The sequence below is a fragment of the Dioscorea cayenensis genome, chromosome 8, assembly GCF_009730915.1.
Source record: "Dioscorea cayenensis subsp. rotundata cultivar TDr96_F1 chromosome 8, TDr96_F1_v2_PseudoChromosome.rev07_lg8_w22 25.fasta, whole genome shotgun sequence".
Lineage (NCBI taxonomy): Eukaryota > Viridiplantae > Streptophyta > Magnoliopsida > Dioscoreales > Dioscoreaceae > Dioscorea > Dioscorea cayenensis.
In genome coordinates, this window is record NC_052478.1 from 16,244,804 (window position 1) to 16,261,635 (window position 16,832).

At 35.2% G+C, this 16,832-nt stretch overlaps 2 non-coding genes across 2 annotated transcripts; both read right to left on the minus strand.

Annotated features, from left to right (window-relative positions):
• Nucleotides 1-950: 950 nt before the first annotated feature.
• Nucleotides 951-1,057, minus strand: LOC120268010. Its single transcript, XR_005538680.1, has one exon. It is a non-coding gene; the product is annotated as a small nucleolar RNA R71 (small nucleolar RNA).
• A 13,566-nt stretch (nt 1,058-14,623) lies between these two features.
• Nucleotides 14,624-14,730, minus strand: LOC120268110. The gene has a single exon (XR_005538779.1). It is a non-coding gene; the product is annotated as a small nucleolar RNA R71 (small nucleolar RNA).
• Between the last annotated feature and the right edge of the window lie 2,102 nt (nt 14,731-16,832).

Genomic DNA, 16,832 nt, shown 5'->3' on the forward strand with positions numbered 1-16,832 from the left:
TCTTGCACTTGAAGCAATAGTCCTAGGGTGAGTAATGTCTGAGTGCCCCACTTTCTATTAATTGCCTCTCCTATCATTTTATTGCATCTCTTTCTTGTTCTTTTTATTTCTATTTGCATCGATATTGTTCACACCACCTTCAATCATCTTCACCATAGTTACATAGCAATTCTTGTGTTTCTGATCACTATTCTCTATGGATACAACTACCCACTCACTAGGGTACTTTATTACTTCGACACCCCGTGCACTTGCGGTACACACACGCAAGGGGTGTATCAAGTTTTTAGCACCGTTATCAGAGAATAGATGTTTTGGAAACACTTTGCGCTTTGCTATTTTAGCTATTCATAACTTGTTCTATTTTACACTTTCTTATTCTTCCATCATTCTGATTTTTTTCCTTTCTTTGGTTGCAGCTCCAGGTTAGGACCCGAGGAAACCCTTTGATATTGGTTGAAGGAGATCCGAACATTGGATGAAGAATTCATAGAAGGGGAAAAGAAACTATGCAAGAACAGTCTAATCAAGCTAAAATAGAAATTGAAGGGTCTGATAATATGGCAGAGCAGAATGAGCAGCAGAGGACACTCTCTAATTATGCTAAACTTGCAGTTTTTGGCACGCAGTCTAGTATTACACGGCCACTGATTACAACTGAAAATTTTGAGCTTAAGCTAGGCTTCATCCAAATGTTACAGCAGTCGGCACAGTTTAATAGTTTGGTCGATGAGGATCCAAACAATCACATAGGGAACTTCTTGGAAGTGTGCGACATACTCAAGATCAATGGTGTTACGGATGATGCTATCAAGTTAAGGGCCTTCTCAATTACCTTGAAAGGGAGAGCGAAACAATGGCTACATTCATTACGTAGAGCATCGATCACTACATGGGAGGAGATGGTAGAAGCTTTACTTGCCTGATATTTCCCTCCTAGAAAATCCATAAAACTTAGGAATGAAATATCCTCTTTTGTGCAAACGGAATTGGAGTCTATTTTTGAGGCATGGGATAGGTTCAAGGAGCTCATGCGGAAATGTCCTCAACATGGGTTCCCCGAGTGGATGATTATTTAGACTTTTTATGGTGGGTTGAATCCAAGCATGAAGCATGTACTTGATGCTGCAGCAGGAGGTACCTTAGGAATCAAGACCCCTTGAAAAAACCTGACATCTCATCGCTATAAATAGTTATTAGTGGAACACAATGGACAGAAAGAAGGTAGCCGGACTTCATAAGACTGATGCAGTTACTTCATTGGCAGCCCAAGTTGAGTCATTAAGCAAGAAGTTAGACACTCTAACTTCTCCTAGAGTGGTGGCCGTGATGAGTTCCACTGGGTGTGGGGAAGGACATGCTCCATCTGATTGCCCGATTTCTATTGGTGGTACATCCTCAGTGGAACAGGTTGACTTTGTGGATAATGCAATAAGAGGTCAAGGAAATCCGTATAGCAATACCTACAATCCGGGGTAGAGGAGATACCCTGACCTTTCTTGGAGTAATCAAGGGCAGCAGAAGACCATGGCACCACCGGGTTTCCAACAACAACAAGCCCTGAACATGGAGAATTAAGTTTCAGGGTTGGAAAACCAGATGACCAATTTAGAGAAGGCTTTGACCAAGTTTATTCAATCATCGGATATGAGATTTCAATCTGTTGAAGCCACATTTCGCAACCACACCGCATCATTACACAACTTAGAGAATCAGGTGGGGTAAGTTATGACATCATTATCAGAGAGACCTCAAGGGAGCTTGCCAAGTAACACAGAAACCAACACAAGAGAACATGTCAAGGAGATCACTTTAAAAGTGGTCGTGAAGTTGAGGGTAGGCTCTCGAGTGAGAAGACCAATGCTGAAGCACCCGAGGTTGTGGAGGTTGAGGAGAGAACTAAAGGGAAGGAGATGGCTTCCCCACCTTACAAGCCAAGAATCCCTTACCCTTCAAGATTGAAGAACTATCAAAATGATGAGTAATACAAGAAGTTCTTAGGTCTATTCAAGCAATTGCACATCAATATTCCATTTGTAGAGGCATTGTCTCAAATGCCTCATTATGCAAAGTTTCTCAAGGACCTCTTGACCAACAAGAGGAAGTTGGAGGAGAGTGCATATGTAATTCTAGATGCTTCATGTTCGGCGGTGTTGCAAAAGAATATGCCAAACAAGAAGAAGGAATCATAAGCTTTATCATTCCATGCGACATTGTTAATTTGGGTGAAGAAAAGGCATTGGCGGATTTAGGGGCTAGCATCAACGTCATGCCTTATTCTTTCTTTCAAAAGCTAAGCTTGGAGATCCTAGGCCCACTCGGATGACACTTCAATTGGTGGACCGAACGATTAGACATCCGAGGGCATCATTGAAGACATACTTGTGAAAGTTGACAAGTACATATATCCTGTAGACTTTGTAGTGTTGGATGTTGATGAGGATGTTGATGTTCCGCTGATACTTGGGAGGCCATTCTTGAACACTTCCAAGGCTCTTATTGATATGGATGGCAGGGAGTTGATTTTAAGAGTTGGTGATGACAAGTTGACATACCGCTTCGCCGAAGCCATGCGACATTCTCTTGATTTTGATGATACTCTTTACTTTCTTGACACTACTGATGAGTTAATTGATAAATACGTGCAGGAAATGATGTGTCCGAACCCATATAAAGGGGTGCTAGATCAAGAAGTAGAGAACGAAGAAGTTTTGACACTTGGTCTAGATTACAAGATGCGACCCACCCCGGGGATCATGAAGAGGATGATCCAATAGATGAAGCGAACAACGAGACGCCAGAAGAAGTACCCCAAGACTATTAGGGATGTGTAAGCACAAAGTAAGGGTGATGACCCCTTGTGTGGTGTACCCTAGGCTTGACAAGAGAACCCTTGGAGAAGACGAGGCCATTCCGCAAGACCATTTACACGGAATATGAGGGGGTTTTACTTATGGATTGCATGTTTTTACATTCGATTTCATTATTTAATGTATCTTGTTCCATGGAGAGCTAAACCCCTAGTGGGTGCTTGGACTTGTTAACCCTAGGATGCTTTTGTTTCATTGATCTTTCATTATGTTTCTTAAATTGATGTCTTTAATTGAGTTCCAATCTTAAATGCTTGTTGAATTAATTTTTCCTTAAAGTGACACTAGGGTTGAGAATCAACGTTGTTAATCCTTGTGAGTGAGTGACACACAATGAGGGTTAGACTAAGCAAGATGGGAAAGGGTTGAGAGGGTGAGTCGAGAGGTAGCGGAACATCCCCTTTCTCCTCCGGTCTGATTTATCTTACCTCCGTATTCCAAGAATTCTTTGCGGTTATAATAGAGTGAAGTGCTAAGAGAGAAACTCCGCTGGGGCTTAGTTGCGCGAGCAACAGATTGAAGCGTTGAAGTAATCCTTAGTGCTGGGGCTTAATTGCGACTAGGGATCTTTCGCCTAGACCAAAGGGTTAGATCTATACTAGGGAATAGAGTTTATCACTTGGAGTCGCTAGAGCTTTAAGCAACCTTATACAGTGTGAGGTGTTGAGACTGAGTGATTTCTCCGCCGGGGCATAGTATAGGGTTAGTCACGGTTGACCTTAGGTTTGGGACTGTGTATTTTAGGATTTCCACGACTCATTAAGAATCAGTTAAGAGACATAATGGTTGGTTTTGCACTTGAAACAATAGTCCTAGGGTGAGCAATGTCTGGGTACCCCACTTTCTGTCGATTGCCTCTCTTATCATTTTATTGCGTCTCTCTCTTGTTTTCTTTATTTTTATTTGCATTGATATTGTTCACACCACTATTAATTCATCTTCACCATAGTTAAATAGCAATTCTTGTGTTTCTAATCACTATTCCCTATTGATACAACTACCCACTCACCAGGGTACATTTATTACTTTGACAACCCGTGCACTTGCGGGGTGTTATCAAGTATTAAGTACATAATTGCATGCTTTTTGTGTGGGTGATAGGTATGAATATACATACATATGTAAGAGAATATGTCTAAAGGTATGTAGAGTGGTATGTATAAGTGTATGTATATATGAGTGGGTGTCTATCTTCTTCGGACTTGAGCAAGGGAAGCAAGGAGAGAAGGTTAGCGATTTATGAAGGGGATAAGAGAATAAGAGGAAGAGCACAAAAGCTATTTATCAAGGACTTATCTCTTTCATTCATACTCCAAATTGTTACAAAGGGGCTCCTTATATAGAAGGAGAGAATACTATGACAAGCTATATCACTAAGTCATCCTACCTAGGAGTAGGTTTTGACTAATGGATTTATTAATAAAAAACTAATAACCCTAACCTAATGTATAGGGTTTGACACTATGTTAACCAAAATAAGTAATCTCCAAAGTAGGTTAATAAATAACCTCCAAAGAAGGTAAGACACCCACGCATACATACAAACTCTTATACATACCATTCATATATACCTTTAGACATACACTTTTACATATGTATGTACATACATACCTATCACCCACACACAAAAGAGGTCAAGGTATGGCCCGAAAACTATGCTTCCATGAGATTGACAATATTTTGTTCCATCAAGGAGTCGGCATCAAGCATGAATTCATCACTAGGAAGCTGGCAATATCACAGTCTCTGAAAGAATAGGCTCTGGCCAATGAGTTCATCTTCTTCATGTGAAGGGTAGTAGGTGCCATGGTCATGTGTAGATTAGGGAATAGTGAGTATGTTGATGATCAGTGATCGGCAGAGGTATATTGAGACGAAGGCTTGATTCCATAGGGAAAACAGGAAGTTTTAGGGTTAGTTCTAAAGGAAAGTTTTTCTTGTCTATCTGCAAAAATAAAAAGAGCCTGGTTAGCTAATAAAAGATTATTTGGCTAATACAAAATTGCTACAAGTAATTGGTATTAACTCAACTCATCCCATGCTTAGAGACGCTTATGATCTTACCGGCTTCGCAGTCACTGTTCTAAAAATTCAGAGATACAACCCAAGGGCTTAATAGGGAAAAGACTTCTTGGTTTCTACAGTAACAATAACTCAGAGGAACTTACTGGGTTTGTAATCCCTGTTTTTGTCAATGCATATGGACAAATCAAGTGGTTTCGCTAATTATTCTTGACAATTTATCTGTTAAGAATTATGATTTCCTTTTATATGTTATTGTGACTTGGAACCCCTTACCTATTATGTAATCTATAAATTTTAGCCATCTATTTTTTGATAATTTGCTTTTTGATTTTTTATTATAAAATACTACTATTGCTTAGCAGTCTGTTCTTAGGGGTTGTTTAGTTGTCAATAAGTCAAATTACATTTAAGTGGATTTACAGTCTAAGTAAAAATACTGTATTTCAATTTACATCATTGTTGTTTGGTTTAATGCAAGTGAAAATATTGTATTTATTTTTTATGAGTTTGGTTTATTGTAGTGTGCAATGTATGGTCATTATGTAAGTGGTATGGTGAGATTACCTCCATTAGTTTATATTACTAATTATTTAATACATGTCATACAAATTAATTTAAACTAAAATAATTAATTAACTTAAAATGTAAAAATATTTAATATTTATTTTTTAAAAATTTATCATTAAATTTAATTAACAAATAATAATTTTTTAACATAAAATTACATTACAAAATATTTAAATCAATATATAAGATCATTAAAGATGCCCTAAGAACATTAAGAATGCATAAAAAATTATTAATTAAAATTAAGTCATATAAAATTCATCATAGTAAACAAAAATTACAAACAATAAAATAAAATAAAATCCAACAAAATGTTTTTCTTAACAACAAAATAAAATACAACATGGCATTCATCTAAACAACAAATAAAAACACAACATGATACTTGTCTCATGAACAACAAAATAGAATACAACATGATATAAAACTTGTCTAAACAACACACTAAAACACAATAGTACATTTGTCCAAACAACAAAATAAAAACAATATTAATTGTCCAAATGACAAAATATAATACCACATGATATTGTCCAAACATCAAACAAAGCACAACCTAATATTTGCTCAATTTAACTCATGCTTGGCGATCATCCCTTAAACAATCAAGAAAGTCATCCATTCAAATGCACCGAAGAGAATGGATTTATTCATAAATCCATGTGCTAAAGGAAGATTTTGGAGCAAATAGTCATATGCTCATCCAAGGTCTTATTCACTATAGTGAGCTCTCAAAGTTTTGATTTCATCAAGCAATTCTTTACTAATAAGTTTTCTCTTGTCCGCCTCTAACACATTTCTAATTCTTCCTAGTTAAAACTTTACATATCGCATGATTTCTTCATCCTCGTTAGCATGCTTCGCTCATTTTTTTTTTTTATCTTTTTTCGCCATGGAAGTGGTTGTCATTGTTGTGTCATTAGTAGGAGTTTCACTTGGTGCAAATTCATCAAAATCATCAAATCCTTGGATTTAGTTGTCAAGATCAATTACCGGTGATGTTGGTGGTTGATCCATGCGTACACCTAGGCTCCTAGAGCTTTGAGAACCCGTTCTCGCAAAAGACCCCGTTGCTTGATCATTCCCCCATACAATAGCCATTTCATCATAATATTGTATTACTTTATTGATACAAATCTCCTCTCCGAGGTGCGCCTACATAATAATCATTACATTCTACAATAAGGGTTAATGTACAAAATGTAATATGAACTATTAATCATTAACCACAATTTATAACTTACTTGTATGCATATTTGGTATTCCTCTTCCCCCATGACTATTTTTTTTCTCCACATCATCCCATGACACACCACTTAAACTTTTAATTTTCTTAATAATTAATCATATTTTTCTTACATGCCCAAGATGATTATTGACATATGTGTCACTCACAGTAAGGTTAAACCTCGCACTAATAGCTCTTACAACTGCGTTGAGAGCAACATTCTTAAATTCCTTATCAGATTTAAGCCCAAGATTTGCTTGCTTAACAAGAGATGTTAACATGAATGATGTCATCATTGCAGCCCCTTGGACATTATTTAATGCTTTCTTCCCATCCAAGTTATGGCTTTCTGGCGTCATATCTTGAGATTCCATCTGTAATGAGTAATTAGCATAAAAGCAATTATCAAAAAAATATATATATTTAATAAAATCAATGAAGACAACACACTCATAAACAACAACATAATCATCTTTAAGGTTGTATTAAATCATAAGTCACAAATGAAGGTTCACATCAAAACTTACAATATAATGCAAAGAAAAAAGTCATAACTCACAAATGAAGGTACACATCAAAACTTACAAATGAAGGTATATCAAACAATACTTAATTTGTCTTGTACAAGCAAACATCAAAACTAACAAACATAATGCAAAAAAAGAAAAATATCATACGAAGGTACACATTCTTTTAAAAAAACACTACAATATAAAAATCTAGTCTCATCTATTACTCCACATGTCATTCATGATTGCTTCTTGTATTGCTAACCATTCTCTTGTTTTTTCACGGACTTGGGATTGTGTTCTTATATTGCGCACATTTGGATTAGGTTCCCGCTCTTCAAGGTTTGGTATGTACATGTCACTACCTCCTTCTAGAATATAATTATGTAGAATGCAACATGCGATCACAATATTTATTTGTGTTTCAAAAGGAAAAAATGACCTAGATGTCAAGATCTTCAAACGGTTTTTCAAAGCTCCGAAGGCTCATTCTACCGGTGTATGTAAAGAAGAATGTCTATAGTTAAACAATTCTTCACTATTTGATGGAGAATGTGCACTAAACTCCTTAAGATGGTATCAGACACCACAAAAAGGTGATATAAAACTAAGTCGTGTGGAATACCCCGCATCAACAAGGTAATATTTCCCTATAACAAGAAAGTTACAAGTTAATACATAATTATAATAGGTTAAATATTTAAATTTTTGTAAAATGGTATGATACCTTCGGAAACTATAAGTCTGTTTTCTTTTTCCAAGGCATTCCGAAAGACAAGTGCATCATGAGCTGAGCCTTCCCAACCGGCTAGCACATATGTAAATCGTAATTCAAAATCAACTGTAGCTAATACATTTTGAGTGGGATAAGGTTTTTTTCCCCAAAAATGAGAAACAATATCATTCAGTACAGAGGCATGAATATGTGTACCATCAAGTGCTCCAATGCAATCCTAATTATTAACTAAAAATTAGTAAGCTTAGTAATTTTTCTTCCCAATTTACTCATAACTAACTGTAATTTTTTCTACCATAAAATATGGCATGAATCTTGAATCCTGTTCTATGATCGGACTAGTAGCTGTGTTAGGTGGTACGTTTAACTCACCACGAAGTTCTCCAATAGCATACAACACATGGTGGAAATATCGGCTAACAGTTTCTCCATATCGTAAAAAATTCATTCCAACAACTCTATTTCTCACATTATGTCCAACAACATAAAGGAACATGGCCATTTGCTCTTCAACACTTACATGTAAAGTGTTGAATAATAATCCTTTTCATCTTTAATGTATCACATAGTCCAAAAAATGATGCTCGTCTCATTCTTAGCATTGATATACTAGCCGCATCAGAGCTATATATAATTCTTGAAATATAATGGGAGCGTTGTTCATCCCTATTGTAGTAAGGCTCCCATGGCAAATTAAGTCTTCTTCCTCTATACCACATTAAAGCTAAAATACTAACAAACACAACGGAGGCAATTGTAGCATATTCATCTTCAAATTTGTATCCATCTATAAATCATGTTGTTGTAGTCAATGTATAAGACAAGTAAAAATAAATAAAAATAAAAAGGTTTACTAAGCTTTTAACTGCCACCATATTATCTATTCCAAGGAAAACAAACTCAATGAATTTTGCAAAGAAGAAACAAGGTTACTTCAGGTTTTTTATTCCTTGTAATTAATAAACCAAAATTCCATGCCATTAAAAATAAAACACTGTATGCAGTGGTCCTATTTTTCACAATAAACTACCTAATCTTGGGCAATGCATCATTAATTAATGTGAATATAATACAAATTTCTGGTCTTCTTAAGAATTATTATGGTGTTTCATGGGCATAAGATGTCAAGGGTGATATGTTGTATCCCAGTTTTAAATTTCTGTATCCATCAGCCTTGGAATCAGATATGTTAGGGTGATATTCTAAACAAACATCTCCAAAAATACACATATTAAGATCATGAATTTAGCTAACTGCTCAAAAACTTAATTCACATTGTTAAGAAATTCATTTTTTTGATTTACTAAACAATACCTAAAAACTTTTCAAAATTGTAGTGGTGCAACAATTCAAAGATGGTATTATAAAGTCGTTCTATGCCAAACAATAGAATACCATATTATAACTCCATATGGTTGGTCAAATAACACCAATAGTGTTAGGCATGAATGGTATTACAACCATGATTCAAAAGTGAAAAGAAAAAGTTCCTCTAAACCCAAACAATGACCTATCTTACTCAAATTGTAGGGACATCCCTATGGTTACAAATGGAATGGTTTTGATAACACAAGAACATAATTCTCTCGGCACCAAGATTAATAGGGCTCAACATGTATCACATCAAGGACAGTTCTCATAACATCAGGTATATTTATCACCATTGCCACTCTTTCAAACTTGTGTCACAGTGATTTCTTACCAATGGAAGCCATCATGAAAGATCTGTAACTTTATGATTATCCTTATGATTTTGTAAGCATGAATGGAATCATAATTTCCTTAAGATTTTTGTGAAAACAAAATTTTATGGGATATACTACTAGAAAGAAAGCAAAGCATTCTAGGAATGAACTAAAGACAACCAGAATTACTTGGGGAGGCCGCCTAAAGTGTAATAGTTGTAGACCATATACCTGCAGAGCTTTTTATTTAATTCCAGCAACAATTGAGACCATAAGTTTTTGTTCAGTAAAGAAAGGTTTGAGCTCCAACAAGACTTCCTTAACTGCACAAAAATATTATCTTCTCAAAGAAACCTGAAATAACAACCATGAGAGGCAATTCCATGAGAATAAAGGGATGCCCATAATTCAAGGTTTTAAACCAATTCATTATCTAGAATACTTGAAATTATTTTAAAAAAGAACTGACCCTTATAAGATCTAGTAAATCAAACTGTCACTAAGAAACATTGTGCTAAGTTCAATCATCTTGATATCACTTGGAAAATATAAATCTTAGTCATATACATATATTCCATAACTATAACAACTTGAATACTTGACAACAGATTGAATCAAGCTCCAGCTAAGCCTTCCTTCTTAAGCAAAAATGAATGCATCAAATGATAAGCAGATCATCATAAGATTTTGACTCTTACATTTTAGTGAGTAGTTCTTATACAAAAATACATATGCAAAGTATTAGAATAGCTAACAAGAGTCAAAAGACGCTAAAATTTCAATTGTTGGTCCACTGTTAACACTTCGTAAACTGTGCAAATACATCTTAAATATATTAAATGTTAGAACTCCCTTATCCACATCAAACTTCATTTTATTATGGTGTAGGAATTCAAAGCAAGATTCCACATCATGTAATGCACTCCTCTTTCTTTTTTTTTGGAAATTCTTCTTTTTTTTAAATCAAATAGACATATATATATTGACAGAGAAAGAGAGAGATCATTAGAACATTTTAGGCTGTATAAAAATATCATTTGGAATGCTAACCAACAACCACCAAGTGAAACTTTTAATATGTTAGTGTTGAGTGAATGTCATTTGTAAATTCATTATAGCTTCATATCACTGCCATATAACAGGAAATTGCCTCATGCTTTAACATTGTGAATATTCAACAAAGTCAAGATATTGATTCTTGAAGACATTTCCAACATTTATTATGAAATTTTTTTCTAAAAAAACAAAAAAAAACAGAGAATGAGCATTGATCCTCCCTCTGTCAAAGGATGGAGATGCCTCAACCCAAAGAAAATCTAAAAGACTTTGATCAGCAACAGATCTTCAAAAGTATATAAATGAGGAAGAAAGTAAAGAGAGATCTCGCTCACCTTCTATTCACCGGTGATGGAGGAACTCATCGGTGATGGAGGGTGATGCTAGTGATGGAGGTTGTCGTCGGTGCTAGATGGTGCTGTCGGTGGTGAAGGTTGTCATCGGTGGTAGAGATCTAATGAGCTTCTACTGCTAGATGGTGAGGTTTGAGTAGGTGTTTGCTTTTGGGGTTGCAAGTGTGGTAAGTGACTGTAAACCTCTTGTTTTACAATATTTTAACTTATAACAAAAGTTGTTGTGAGTTAAAATGCTGTAAAATAGGAGTGTAAAACTTTTCACAAGTAAAAGTAACTTTTACATCAAACCAAACACCCAAAAGCAAGTTTCACATGTAAAACTTTTTACATCACACCTACTTACATCTAACCAAACATCCCCTTAATGTAAAACTTCTTTCTGAGATAATGAATAATTTAAAAGTTTTCATTGCTTTTGTTGTTGCTATAATTTCAACATCTATTGTAATTACTGTTATTTGATATGTTGCACTATCATATCTACTTATTTTTTCTTCTTTTATACTAGAAAATATGGTAGGTCTTTATTTTAATACAGCTCCCCATCTACCTATTCGTCCATTTGATTCAATAATTAAATAACTACCAGGGAAAGTTAATTCCAATAGTTTTAAATTTCGTATCTTGTCCTTAATTTGCTGAACTAATTTTATGTCTTCATTATTGAAATGTCTTTCTAGTGTTTGTTTAGATTTATTATATAATGGTCTTGCTAATTGACTTAAATTTGGTATAAAATTTCTAGCATATTTTAATTTTCTTAAGATGGATTGAATTTGTTTCAAATTTTCTAATTTATCTACCATTTCTAAAATACTAGAGGTTATATGTTTTTAGAGATAGATTTCTCCTTTTCCTAGTATTACACCAAGAAATTCAATCTTTCTATTTCCCATTTTCATTTTCTTTTCAGATGATACTAAACCTTTCTCTTGGCATTCTTTAAAAAATATAATTAAATGTTGCACATGATCTTTTACAGACTTGCTAAAAACCAATATATTATCTATATAGGTTATAATAAAATCTACATATTTTCTAAATATATCATTCATTTTTCTTTGGAATACTTGTGGAGCATTTTTTATGCCAAAAGGCATAACAACCCATTAGCAATGTCTATTATGAGTAATAAAGGCAGTCCAAGGTCTACTTTCTTTTACTAAAGAGACTTGCCAAAATCCATATTTTTAGATCAAATTTGCTATAGATATAAGTGTTTTTTATTTTATTTATTAGAGCTTCTTTGTTAGGAAGTGGATATTTATCATCTTCTGTATTATCATTTAATTTCTTATAATTAAATACCATTCTACTTTTTCCTCGGGTAATTTCGCTATGTTTATTAACTGTGAATGCTCTAGTTCTATGTGGACTTTGAGTTTTAGTGATTAGTTTTAACTATTCTAACACTTTTATATATTTTTTAAATTCTTCTTGTTCATAGGAAGTTGCTCTGATTAAAGGACATGTTTAACCTTTCCTTTTTAACTTCTACTTCATCTGGTAATTCTAACTATTGATACATATTTAACCTTTCCATTTTAACTTTATCTTTAGTACAAAGTCTTGCATAATGTCCGACTTCTCCTTATATAAAACACTTACATTTTACAGGTGATTTATGAATTTTAAATTTCTTTACATGATTCTCTCTCGGTCTTCCTTTTCTATAATATGTGCTACGGTTTAGTCATTTTCTAGGTTATGTTTCTCTATGTACTATTGGTACATATATTTTATTACAGTAACTGTAACTTGCTATTTTTCTATTTGCCTCATTTTCTAAGCATTTTTACTTTAAATAATTAAAAGTAAATAAAATAGCTAGTCCTATTTCTGTGACATTTTCATTACCTTGGTCTCTCCATGCTTTATAAATTAAATCTCCTAATAGTTTAAATAACTTGCTAAACCATTTTTTAGTTAATTATGGTCCTGAGAATGTTCTTCCTGTATTTGTAGTTAAAGTTATATAGCTTTGGATAAATTTTGTAATATCATTAAAACTATCTAAATAAAATCTTTCTAAATCTCTTGTAGTTATGTCTTGTAATAGTGTTTCTCCCCTAGAGGGATCTATTCCTAATATAATTTGTCTAACTTGAGTTGTAATATTATATGAATTATTTGCCATGTCTGTTAAATGCTAATAATCATTTAGAAAGTTTATTTTCCAACTATTTATCATATTTCTAGCAGTTTTTCCTAATAGATTTTCTATAAAATTTACTATTTCTACAGTGTCTAATGCATGTGGTAATCTTTCTAATTCATTAATAGCATCAGATTCCCATCTATCTAATAATTGAGGGCATTTTTGAGGATGTACTGCACTTATTACTAGTATACGACCATGATAATTTTGTTGTAACATGTTTCTTATTACTTCAGAGGGATCCGGTCTTCATCTTCTACTAAAATTTTTATAAGATTGTTCTGGATAATTATAAAACTCATAACTACTTTATTGTCTAAGAGATTGTGTTGTTCTTGAACCACTTTCAGTAGTTATTAACCTTGCAGGGCTAGGTGAACTGATACTTGCTCGATTATTACTAAAACTTGCTTGATTATTACTTCCTACACTTTGCACATTCAGGTGTATTTCATCATAGTTATCTACTATCCCTGAATTTTTTTATTAATTCATCAATATCTATATCCTCTAATTGCCTAGCAATTTCTTCTTTCTTCTGCTAAAAGATATTCTTCTATTTTTAATTTTTTAGGATACTCATTATATTCATATCTATATTCTATTAGGAAATGCACATTGATGAGTGCACTTTAAATCTATGTTTTCGTGCCCTAAATCCATCAATGTACTTGTTCTCAAGCCTACATCTGTGCACTTGTAGAGAATACATTAGGTTTTTGGCACCGTTGCCGAGGGCTGGCAACTATTAAGAAACCTTAGAATCTGGTCTTCTAGTTTGTTTATATTGTATATACTTGTGAATATTTTTCATTCCATCGTGTTCTTTACCTTATTCCATCTTTAGCTTGCTTTTTAGTTTCTTTTGAGCTTACATTTTTCTATATTGTACGTGCAGGTACTGTTGCATGACCCGTGGAAGCACTTCTTCCCTATTAGCAAGTCCTGATCCAGCAGTTGAAAGAAATTTTAGGAGAAAGATCTGTTTGATTAATTTGAGTGAGACAGGATTTGTTGAGATAAGCATGGAAGTTGGTCCGGAAGAAGAAATGGCTGGTAATTAACTACAAAGTATCTCAGATTTTGCATGGCCAAATCTTGAGGAGGCCAGTTTGAGTATTGTTCGTCCTCCTGTCGTGATAAATAATTTCGAATTGAAACCAAATTTCATTCAATTGGTGCAACATATGTGTCAATTCGATGGATTCCAGGATGAAGACCCCTACGAGCACCTTAGAAACTTCTTAGAAATCTGTGATACTTATAAGTCGAGCAATGTTTCTGAGGAAGCAGTTCGTCTGAGACTCTTTCCATTTACATTGCGAGGAAGAGCCAAGCAGTGGCTAAATTCCTTGCTACCTGGGTCACTCACAACATGGAAGCAGGATTCTGAGGCATTTGTTGCTCGATATTTTCCCCCTACCAAGATCACCAAACTCAGAAGAGACATCTCCTCTTTCTGATAATAAGAATCTAAATCCTTATACGATACATGGGAAAGGTATGAGGAGATGTTGAGGAAATGTCTGCAGCAAGGAATTGTTGAATGGATGTAAATCCTGATTTTCTATAATGGACTGAATATTTCCACCAAACAGATGCTTGATGCAGTCGTCGGAGGTTCATTGTGTAACAAGCAATCGAGTGAAGCACACAATATGATTGAAGAGATGGCAAACAATTGGTATCAATGGAGTTCAGAGAGGAACAATATGGCGAAGACCGCCGGTATTTAACAAGTGGATGTCATCACTACTCTTACAGCACAGGTTGAAGAAATAACTAAAAGATTGGACACCATGCAATCTTCATCTTCAAGTTTAGGACCTATTCACGATCTTTCTGGCCACCTATGTGACCCAAGCTAACCCTCCTCCATTAATACAAATGCAGAATAGATTGAACAAGTGGACTTCCTTGGTCATAAACCATCGTTATCAGAACAACCCATTTTGCAACAATGCTCGATGGAAAAATCATCCAAATTTTTCTTGGAGTCAGGCCGGAGAGGGACAGTTAGTTTAGCAGCAGCAACAATACAAGCCTCTACCTCAGATTGCACAACAATTGTAGTCCTCATCCTCCTCAGATCCTTCCATTGACCTTACCAATTTAATGGCTAGATTCATCAAGAGTACCAAGATGCGGTTCGCCAGTCATGAGGAGATGATCAGAAACACCAATACAATAGTGAGGAATTTGGAGCACCAGGTAGCTCAAATGTCTAAGCTGCTGGAGGAAAGACTACCAGGGATCTTATTGAGTAACAAGTGGTGAACCAGAAGGAATCACTGAAGGATGTGACTTTAAGAAGTGGAAAACAGCTCCCAAATTCTGTCGAGAAGGAGCCTGAACTGGAAGTTGCTGAACCCCCTGTGAGCACCGACATGGACATCACCACAAAGGACAAAAAATCAATGCCAGAGTATCAACCGAAACTTCCATACCTTGCTAAGGCAAGGAAAGACCAACAAGATAGCAGTACAAAAAATTCCTCGACATGTTTAAAACTTTACACATTAACATTTCATTTGTAGAGGCTCTTGCACAAATGTTGAGGCATGCCAAATTCTTAAAAGAACTACTCACCAACAAAAGGAAGCTGGAGAAAGTGTCTTTTGTGACACTCAGCGAGGAGTGTTCTACCTTATTATGTAACAAACTTCCCAAGAAGGAGAAAGACCAAGGGAGATTAATTGTCCCTTGCACTATTAGGGTTTTAGTTAATAAAAAGGCCCTTGACCACCTTGGGGCGAGTATTAACCTAATGCCCTACAAAATTTTTCAGAACCTTGCGCTTGGGAAGCCTAAACCCACCAACATGACTTTGCAATTAGCAGATAGATCCACCAGACGACTAAGGGGCATAATTGAAGACATTTTGGTTAAGGTGGACTAGTTTATATTCCAGGTGGATTTCATCATTTTGAATATTGATGACAAGGTTGAAGTGCTGTTAATATTAGGAAGGCCATTCTTAGTAACTTCCAAGGCTCTCATTAATGTCAAGGATGGCCAAATGACACTTCGAGTTTGTGACAAAGAAACCACTTTCAGACTTCGTGACTCCAAGAGGCATACAATGGACTTTGATGATACATGTTATTTTGTTGATGTTGTTGATGAGGTTGTTTCTGATTTTGTGTAGGAGACATTCATGAAAGATGAACTTGCTAATCTGTTGGAGGATACCCCCTTGGATGATGAGGGACTAGAGGGGGAGTAGAAGAAGCTCAAGGTCTGGACTTGGTAGCCAACAAGGATACAAAACCACCAAGAAAGCGGAGCTCCAGAGCAAGAAAGTGGTGGAAGAAAGTTACATCTAGGAAGAAGAATTCACCCACCTCACCGCCAGCGCCACAAAATACTAAGCATTCCGCTACTTGGACATTTGGTAAGGTTCATTTGATTAACAAGTTATTACCATATACTTGCAATTGTGTCACAGGTGGCCAAGAGAGGTCTCAACTTCATGAACCTTGACAAGATCCCCTTGCGTATATCCCACAAGTGCACGGGTTTGTCAAAGTAATAATCCCGGGTGAGCAGGTATCGAATCCACAGGGAGTAGGGAGTAAAGACACTTAATTCGATTCTTAGCTATGGGAAGTATCAACAATGATAAGTGTGGTAATGATTCAA